Source organism: Stegodyphus dumicola, chromosome X1 (assembly GCF_044657685.1).
Source record: "Stegodyphus dumicola isolate Sdum_Otavi_A_Nest chromosome X1, ASM4465768v1".
NCBI classification, from domain to species: Eukaryota; Metazoa; Arthropoda; class Arachnida; order Araneae; family Eresidae; genus Stegodyphus; species Stegodyphus dumicola.
The window spans coordinates 24,278,084-24,288,425 of record NC_140780.1 but is presented as its reverse complement, the minus strand read 5'-3'; the positions used below and the strand labels follow the sequence as shown (position 1 = coordinate 24,288,425).

The window sequence follows — 10,342 nt, the reverse complement described above, 5'->3', positions numbered from 1 at the left end:
GTCCTCTACTAAGGCATCCCTCTTCTTAGACGGATAGCCCTAGTGTGCTTCGCCATAGTCAACTAAACCAAAGCTAATTTCTAATTTAATATGACTGACGCTAAATTAGGATCACCAGTTGGTCAAAACTCTGATTAGAAAATTGCACTCGATGTTATTTGTTTAAATAATAACGAAATATACTTAAGGAAATTTATCTTAAAATCACACATAATAACCTAAGTTTAATTACTTTGAAAGTGTATAGTATGAATGTATCACATAATTTTAATAGCAAACCCACGCATAAAAGTAATCGATCACGTGAAATTTTGATAAATGGAAACGAATTTAATATTAAATTATCCTTATTTTTCTTAGACTTTATTTCCATGTAGAAAATATGTATGAAATAGTTCTAATTTTCAAGACGTTGTTTCAGCGTTTGGATAATATCAGCGACTTTTAAATTCAAAAATTATTTCGCAAGCCGAGTTTAAAGCGCATTTAATAAAGGGATTTCAAAGTCAGCAAGCACTACTACTGAAGAAGCATATTTTTTTCTTTTTAATGGTTTCAGAAGACGATCATACAAAACTAAACAAATTATTAAAATTCAAAGATCCGTATCCTCCTACTTTTCGGTTATTAAAGTTAAAAAATCATAGCAAATAGAGAAATTTTTGCGTTACGTAATTAAAATTAATGAATGGTAGAATGTGTGGAAATTTTTAGGTTACATAGTTAATGTTAATAATAATTATGCTTCTGACAAATTTCACGGTGACCTTTCGTGTCTGTTCATTCTGAAAGCGCCAAGTGATGGCGACGCTAAGCAAGCTTGGCGTCACCGTCTACCGCGTATAAGCAACCTCGGTTTATTGGGGAAACCGTTCATTCTGTCTTAGCTGTTGGGCACTTTCGAGAACGTCTGCTGCGAGGACGCCATTGCCTGCTGCCAATCGATAGCCTTTGTCTGCGGTGAGTGAACCTTTCCCTTTTCTCGCTAGCACGCTAGGCGTAGAGTGGTCTTCTTCTGGCATCTGTCATCCTTTTCCAGCCGTTTAGTAGGTACGCTCTCCACCTTCCCGGTACCTCGTGAAATATGAGCGGTAAAACTAGCCTGCTTATAAAATTTCATTTATTTTCCCTTTCTTGAGAACTGAGAGGATGGGGAGAAGAGATAATAGTTACAGAGTAAAATGCATGCTGGGATAGAATGCTAGAAATGAGCCCCCCCCCCCTTTTTTTAAAAAGATACTTTTAAGCCAAAACAACGTTTTGTGTGAAGCAATTTTTGGCTACCTTTTTCTCCTTCCTTTCTTTCTTAGTTATTATTTAAACGAACTTAAGCATTTTGCGAGAGAATGAGTAACGAACACGAGACGATTAAGAATGAGGGATGGTGGAGTCAAGGAGGAGACATTTTATGTTTTATTTAAAAATGCCTTTAATACAAAATACCAGTATTATTATTGTGCTATATGCTTGCATTTTCTTTCAGTGTGTTAAATATTCAGAATATTTTTATAACGTATATTTTGGATCTAGATCTGGGATTTTAAAGATGAAACACGTTACAATAGAATTCAGATGTAACCTGAGTAAAGAATGTTTCCAAGTATCATTCTAAATTAAAAAATTAAGAATTTCTGAAGATGATAAATTTAAGCGAAGAGGATTTTTTTAAAGTAATATATTTGGGCAAAATTATTTTCTAAAGAAATAAGTTAATTAAGAGTTTTTGAGGGAATACACATTTAAGCAAATATAGAGTATAAAATATATTTTAAATGAAGTATTTTGGAAATTTCAGGTTATGAGATTTTAAAAAAATCTTATGATATGCATTGCTGTTATAACTATGATGTCAGTAAATGCGATTTGTCAGCATATAAAATTAAACGCTCACTGAAAACTGTTTTAATTATAATAAAATTTTAATATATTATTTAAATTACTTCCAAAAATGTCGATCTCTAGCCATTCATCCAGTGTTCATTCTCTTCATTGTTAAGAGTAACTGAATTCTTCAGTATTCGCATTGCAGAATAATTTAATTTTAATATCCAGTTTCCACGTAAATTCAGTTCAGAAATTCATCGGAATAAATTAATGTAAATTTGAATTTAGTGAATATGTAAAATTATGAAGTTCATGAACAATTCACTTGAAATTGTTTTCTTCTCCTTCAAAACAAATTTAAAATTACTCTTACTTTCAAATGACTACACCCATTTGAAAGTTTTCATTAACATCTATTTAAATTGCTTCACACCAATTTTATTATTAAAATTATTAATTTATTATTATTAAAATTATTAATTAATTAATTTTATTATTCATAAAATATTTCTTTTTTTTTAAATCTCATAAACTGAAATTTCAAAAATACTTCATTTAAAATATATTTTATACTCTATATTTGCTTGAATGAGCATTATCATAGTGTGTAATCATGTAAAATTATCATTGTGTGCATTATCATAGTCAAAACGAAATAGTGAATTTTACATTATGTGCCACATAAATCGGCAGAGTAACCTTCTCTGCCGTTCACTAAATCCAGACGCAACTGAACTGAATTAAAGTGGATTCGGATTTTAGAACGAAAAGAAGAAAATTCTTTTAAAAATTAAATAAATTTAATTGTAATTTCAGTTTTTAAACATGCTGTGTAAAATAACGAAATAGCCAAGTGAAAATTTGGGGCTTGCAATCAAACCTTGTCTATTTCTCCAACGCATTTTTCTATTGTAATTTGTTAAACTAATATTTGATTGGCTACTTCAGAACTGGTTGTGATTGGGTGCTTCTGCATAGTTTTTCTTTACATATTAAAATAAGGATAAAAAGCCTTAAAATTCAAGATAATGTGCCTGAATTGCATTTAAGCAATAATTAAAGAAGCCGAGTAAATTGATATTTGGTGGTGCAGTGTACTGTATGTCGGCGCCGAAATTAATTAATTATACAATAAAAGGATGAGCTGTTTTACATTATTTATTCTTTCACTGAGCAATAGACGTGTCATTACTGGGTGGAGCACTTTCTCATAGAAAACGAAAGGAATTAACATTTGTTAGCATAATGACCACGTGAAACGCATGAAATCGTCATTAAGTAACGTTATGTACTCGATATTATGTATGATAATATCCATATATAGATTGTAAAATTGAAATAATAGTTATTGATACTTTTAGAATATCGTGCTATTCTTCCTAGAAAATATTTATTATTATGTAGAGACATTAGGTATTTTTTTGGTAGCAGGAAAAAGAGCAATGCCTTCGCAGGGAATCGAACCACGGACCTCCGGAATACGCGCCCAGCGTGCAGACCACCACACCACGAAGTCATGCCAAGAAAGCGGGAGAAACACCTTATAACTAGGATAGAAAAAGTCGAAATTTAGTCAACGTGTTTTGCATAATAAATTTACTAAAGATTACCATTTTAAAATTTAATTCAATTCTAAGAAAGTAAAAGAAACTTCTTTCAGTAACGCGTTTAAAAAAATAAAAGCGATTTCTTGGGACGAAGAATAGCTTTTATCTTTCACTAGTTAAGACTCGCGTTACGATTGAATTCACCCAATCCGCTAGGGTTAAGTAAAGAAAGTCTCTAAGCGTGAGTGTTTTGTGCCAATTCAAAGTAAGGAGAGGAGGATAACGAGTTAGTGAAGCAGTTTAGCAACGTAATTTTTGTAATTTGAATCATATTTAATTTATTCTTGGAAAATTCTTCCTGAGGAAGTATATCCATTGTGCATAATGTTCTATAACTGAATTTCACCGAAAACGCATTTAATATTTTTAGAATCAGTAAACCTAATTTCTGAGTACTGTAAATTTTCGTAACCGTATCAATTTTCATAAAAAATTACAACCGTCTGGCCTTATTCAACCTTAATTTGCCACCTCTATGACGACATTGGTGTAATTAAGGTTACTGACACAAAGCATTTGGTATCTAGAAAAATAATTTGTTCATTGAAATGCAAGTTTTTACACAGATGTTGGTACAAAGGTGACAGCCAGTGGTAATATAACAAAATAAGCATGGGGCGTATGTTACGTGATATTCAAATGAAACCAAAAATGGCAAAAATATGACTCCTCATTCCACAGCTGCCCAACTGTTAGGGAATGTGACTATGTCGCACAACTTTACATGTCTCACAGCGGGGCTTATATTAAAAAATTGGGGTTGTTGATCATAGTTTGCAGTTACAATTCCCATTTTTCTAAAAGTGAGGAAAGAAGTATTCTTGCAAGAAACAAGATTCTATGGGCACATTTCACAGATTGGTAAACCCATCGCTTACGTTTTCTTAAAAAAACATAAACATTTAACTAAATGTTTAGATAACGTATTAACGTTTTAACCAGACGCTTAGATAACACTTTAGTTACGCATTTTACCCCTAAATCAAAAACATCAACTTTTAATGACAATAAATAATAAGTTATTTAACGACAATAAATAATAGATGTTATTTAATAACAATTAACTCACATAAATTTTTCATGACAATAATAAATTTAATGATCTCTGAAAAGTGGTAATCCGAGTTCAGATCCCGAAGAATGGGCTGTCTATATGGAAGTTTTTGCGTTTACCTATGTGCAACGTGAATACCAGACCTTTGTTTCTCAAGTCCTCCACAAAGGGGGCCCACCAGCGGCCGAGCGGTAAAGTCGCTGAATACTGGTAGTTCGGTCCGAGGTTCGAATCCCACGAACGGGCTGGCTGCATGGGTGTTTTCGGGGTTTTCCCCATGTGTAACGTGTATACGAGCCAGTTTCTCTTAGAAAGTCCTCCACGAAGGCATCCCTCCCTTAAGGCAGATAGCCCTCGAGTGCTTTGCCGTAATCTAATAAACCAAACCAAACCTCCACAAAGGTATCCCTCAGGTTAGGTTGATAGGCTTCATGTGCCATAATCCAAATAACCTAAGCGTCTTGTGTGATTTATTTTCCCTTTATCTTAGATCTCTTCATAAAATTATTGGCATGGTAATGAAATGCTTAACTTTTTGACGTTCCCCTTGACAGCAAGCTCACTTCACTTTATTTTTTCACAATTATGTGAATTTTTAATTTTAACATAAGAATTGAAGAAGCATTATATGTAGATCAAAAATTTAATTCTTTCATTACAAAGCTTCCGATACGTCATTTAATTAAAATAAGCATTTTTATCATTTCTTCAAGTCATTTAGCAGATGTAAAAATTCGTTTTTGTTAAAACATTCGAGTTGATGCATGAATTCAAACCATTTTTTTAACTAGTGCTCATTTATTGCTTTCTGTATTAAACTAATCAAACAATACATCACTGATGTATTGCTCTGCTTTATTAGCAACCTGTTCCTCATTTATGCATTGGGTACATGAGAAACGCATCCATAAAAGTTTTCAGAAAATATTTTTTTCGAAGGACTTTCGACAGTGATCTGAAAAGGGGATCATCAATAGGAACCGCATCTGAGTAGTATTCTGGATACAGAAGACCCCCCTTCCAGCTAAGTAGCTGAATGGGGACTTTTGTCTTGTTTGCTACGTGCAACATTGTCCATGCGAATGGTAATGTCTTGTTATTTGTTTGGTCTTTTCTCTTGAAGTGCTGCATAAGCACAACGCAGTTGCTCCCAGCCGATAGCAACAGTAGGTTCGAATACTAGGTATGAGTTTATAAGTTCACTGGGGATAATGCCTCCCATATTCATCATGTACATAGCATTATGTTTCTAGGATGGGAACTTTTTAGGGAAATGGTGCTGCCGTCCTTTTCGACTTATCTACTAATTTTTCTGCTTAAAATTGACATATGAGCACCACTCTCCATTTCCTGTAGCAATACGCGAAAGAAAGGCCTGATGCCTCCAAAAGGATTCATGATATAGATAGAGAGCCACAAATAAAGCATGCTAGTTTCTTATTGTGTTCATTGTGTGAAAAAGGCGCCCAGGAACCCAGTTGTCAAACCTTTTCCATGTGTGCCGGGTGTCGCGCAACTGTTTCCTGATCAATGCTTATCTCCTTGACAGATTTGCGAGTAGTTTGACATTGATGAAGATGGGCCACGTTGTTTTAATGTTCTTCATTAAAGTGGGATGTGCCAACCAGAGCATGAGCATTGCTCAGATCAAAATTTCCATCACCGAACCAGAATCACAAAATTATCTGGAAATGTCTGGAGCACTGGGACCTTAGCTAAACTTATACAGATGAAAAGAACTGGTCTGAGATGCTCTTTCTTTTGAACCTGACATTCACTATCAAATGATAAAAAATAGCCCCGAAACAAAACCATAATTTAATATCAATATATATATATATATATTGATATGAGTACGAGATATAATTAGCTACTGTTTGGCTTATATCAAATTCCATCATCAGTGACGTCTAGGAAAGAAAACATTCCCGAAAGAAACCGCAGTTTATGCTTTTGTCGTGCAAAGACTATAAAATTGTAAAATGTACGTATACTAAAATGACACCTAAAAGGCACAAAAACAATTTTGGTGTTAAGTGCAGTTGATGTGTGATGATTATAAAATATGAAATGTAACACTTATTTACATATTATTATGGCTTACCATATAGTCACTGGTTTTGATTCGGCAAACAATGATGTGTAGAGCTCCGAAGGTGATGGATGGATTGCATTCATTTTCCCTTCCGTCTTTGCTTTCGAATTATATAGTATTTCAGCAATAGTCTACCTCCCCTTCCCCCAAAAAATGTTCCATACAGAGAAATGTGTTTGATAGTATAGAATATTTCTTTAGTTTTCCACGCATCGGTAAATGTGACTGTGAGGAAGTGTATTATCTCAAATTACAGGTAATGCTCTCTTATTTTTGCTGTAAGAAATACTTTAGATATGTGTAAATTTCAGAATACTATTTTAAGTGAGAGTATTACTCTTTACAGTAAAAAAAGATACTAAAATACTATTGCTGACAATTGTAGTTAAATGTAATGGTGTTTCGCGAATTTCACTGAAATGACTGACGATTTCATTGTTTCATTATTTGCAGAATTTGCGTCTTTCGATTGTTTTGTTTTCGCTTAAACAAGTCATCGCATTTCTAGTTGCGGTTTTGAGTCTAATCTGAAGTATTAAACCATATTATCACTTGCAAAGTTCTGTTACTGAATCTTCAGACGTCATCAGATTGACCGCAAGTAATGTTAAGTTGTAATCTCGATGAATATTTATATAAAAGTGATAGATTACTCTGAATAAATATGTGTTAAAATTTTAACAGATTGCAACGATATATAATTTTACAGCAAAGAATTTAAGAAATTAGAAAAGCATCCATTTCGAGTAAAGCATACGAGAAATATCTAAGGATGGAGACTTCGACAGTTAAATTCTGACACTGTTATGCAGTGCAGAGAAAAAGTCCCTAAATATGTCTCTGTGATTAATTCAAAAGCTTTCGGTGCGAGGACAAGTTTATTTAACAAAAATTGTTTACACGCTTGTACACATAAATCGATTGTTTTACACGTGATGAGGACAACCACAAAAGCATCTTGTAGTTAACCATTTCACAAGATTGAATCCAGGTCGAATTGTCGGTGTTCAACATTTTAATAAAATTAGGAAATCATTATTACATTTACTTGTGAAAATTTTTTTAAACTATACATATGTAAAGCACTTAAAAGCTTAATAGCTTTCTTTTCTTTATGGCAACACTTAGTCATGTAAGATAGATAATTTTTGAATTTTTGAAAATTATGAATGTTTCGCAACCTGCTTTACATTTATACTATTGAAAATCAAGTGTCTTAAATTCTTCCTGTAATTTGGTAACTCATTGCAAGTAATGCACAGTTTTAGTTAGTATATGTAACTGTTATCTCCTTAAACGGGCCGTAATAGCACACTTCTTACAAAAATATGAGTTCAAAGTACTTTGAAAGCAAATATGCAGTGAGCGCATTCACTCTATAGTAAAAAACTGAAATTAAAAGCTGAAAATGAAACAAGCTCATTTACTTATATTAATTAGAAAACAATCTCATTAATAACTTCAATAGTAATCAAATAAAAGTACATAAAAATTGTCTCTGAGATAGTTCTTATGAACTTCTGTTTAATTTTAAAGGCTTCATAAGTTGCTTTCTTTTTTTTTTTTTTTTTTTTTGATTAATTTCTATTTTTATTTGTTTATTTGTCTTATTTTTAATTTGTTTTGTTTTCCGACTGAAAAATTTGTTTTGGATATCAGAACTCTGAATTATTTTCAGAGTATTTTATTTGAAAATTTGTCTCTTGTATACAACTTCAGAAGTGATCAATAGAATCGCAGTTCTTTTCTTTCCTTTTTTTTTTTTTTTTTTTTTTTTTTTTTACACTCCAGTTTATCATGATCTATCTACAAATGACTTCACGTCAAACCAAAGACTTATGGCTCAATTTTTATGTGTATCTTTTCTGAATGTTTAACAGTCTCTGATATCCAGCGAGCTTTCTTCATAGGCAGTGATGAAGAGATGTTAGAAAGAAATGAGGAACTTCTAGGAATATTTTTTGCTAAGCGGCAGACATAACTTATGCACTGGCACTCCCAAGAGGATCTTGGGTTTCATTTTCTGGAGCTCCCATTTAACACAGCTCCCATTTAACGTTATGCAATCGCATCGCTTCACCACCCGAAACTAAAAGTGACTACCGAAATATACATGCTTGATAATTTCTAGGTGATGCGCTGGTGCATGTTTGCTCTAAAAGGATTTACGCTTAGTCTAGAACCGCAATCTCTTGATAAAAATGAAAGGATGGAGGTTGTAATATCCGGTGTTTGGGAACATGTCTTTCACATACATACTAAATATGCAGAGAAAACGTTTCTCATTCATTTCAAAGAAAACTATTGTCAAAATAAACTTATTAGTATTTTTAGGACTTTTTTAGTTGTAACTCATATACATGCTGCTGTTAATGTGTTACGTACTTATGCGCGTATATGTGTAATATAATATTCTTATTTGAATAATATCCTGAAAAAATTATCATGTATCATTGCAATGAGGTTTGTTAAAAGTCATTTAAATTGCCAGCGGTTAATTTCCTTGTTGCGATTTATTCACGACGTCTTTCTCAATCCATGTACATGCGCCCGTTCTTAGTTGCATAGAAAGAAAAGCTATACAGTCTAAGTTCATCACTAAGTAATGCGCTTGAAAACTTGTTCAATAATTTTTGTAACCAGCTATTGTTTTAATTAAAAATTGTTTAACTATTGTTTCATATTTGTTAAATATGATTTCTTAATCGTAAATTTCTATTCACTGGACTTATCGTTGTTCTCTGCTACATATTAATTTTTGCTTTTAAGGTAATTGTAGTGATAGATAATAAAATCAGCAAATAATAAAATAATAGCATTAATTGTTCGATATCCTATCTACAGAAGGCACGAAAACATGATCTTTGCTTTTTGGTTTTATGTGAAATATAGGGCTATATATTTATAGGGAAATATAGGGATATATATATATATTCATAATATAGGGATATATGTGAAATATAGGGATGTTTTGGTCTTTATGTGAAATATAAAGATCCTCTAATTCGAAACTCTTTCCCATGCATAGCGGAGGAAGTGTAAATCATCGAAAAAGGCATTTTTAAAGCAAAATTCTTTATATTAACTAGTATTAAGTTGGCTGCTCAAGCTATAGTTTCTTGCGCGTTTGTAAATTCTTCTTCTAGTTTATTAAGTGTTGAATAATTAAATTTCGTGCTTCAAATTTAAATACAAGAAATTCCTACAAATACTCGAATTATGGGAAACGCAGTTGTGTATAAGATGCAAATAAAATCTTTATTTCTTTTTACTTATAAGTTGGTATCATTCTTAATATCTATAGCATCATTTACAGGAAACCACGAATTTTAAAGTATCTTAACTCACTGAATATCAAGGATATAAATATGGGTAACATATCATTATCTAGTCAAATAATTTAGAATATGTATGCACTCAGACATTTGTTGTATGGAGAAGTATCGCGAATCAGTATGAGTAAAATACATCGGTAATCGTGCATCAGTAAAATAATTGAACATCCGAACTTTTTGAGTGCTAGTGAAACTCATAACATCAAAGATATTTTCATAAATATTTGATGCAGTATATATGTCAAAAACGTCTGTACACGCTGTTCATTTCTTGCATATTTTAATTTTTAGTATTATTTGTAAGTTTTATGGAACACAATTTTTTTAATATTTTTCAAGATTATTGTAAATGTGTAAGTAGTTTAAAAGCAATTCCTTCGATGAAGAACAACAGTTGTTTAAGTTCTTAATTCAGAGCAACTTTTAA

General features: G+C 32.2%; 1 protein-coding gene across 3 annotated transcripts in view; it reads left to right on the top strand.

The window, feature by feature from the left end:
- Positions 1 to 800: 800 nt before the first annotated feature.
- LOC118185721 (uncharacterized) overlaps positions 801 to 10,342 on the top strand; it is a 74,141-nt gene continuing 64,599 nt past the window's right edge. For 2 of the 3 annotated variants that reach the window (XM_035355623.2, XM_035355620.2), the window contains exon 1: positions 801 to 960. The gene's annotated coding sequence lies outside the window, so the exon portion shown is untranslated. Of the gene's footprint in view, positions 1,051 to 10,342 lie in introns of all 3 variants that reach the window. The other variant, XM_035355622.2, reaches the window with a different exon arrangement.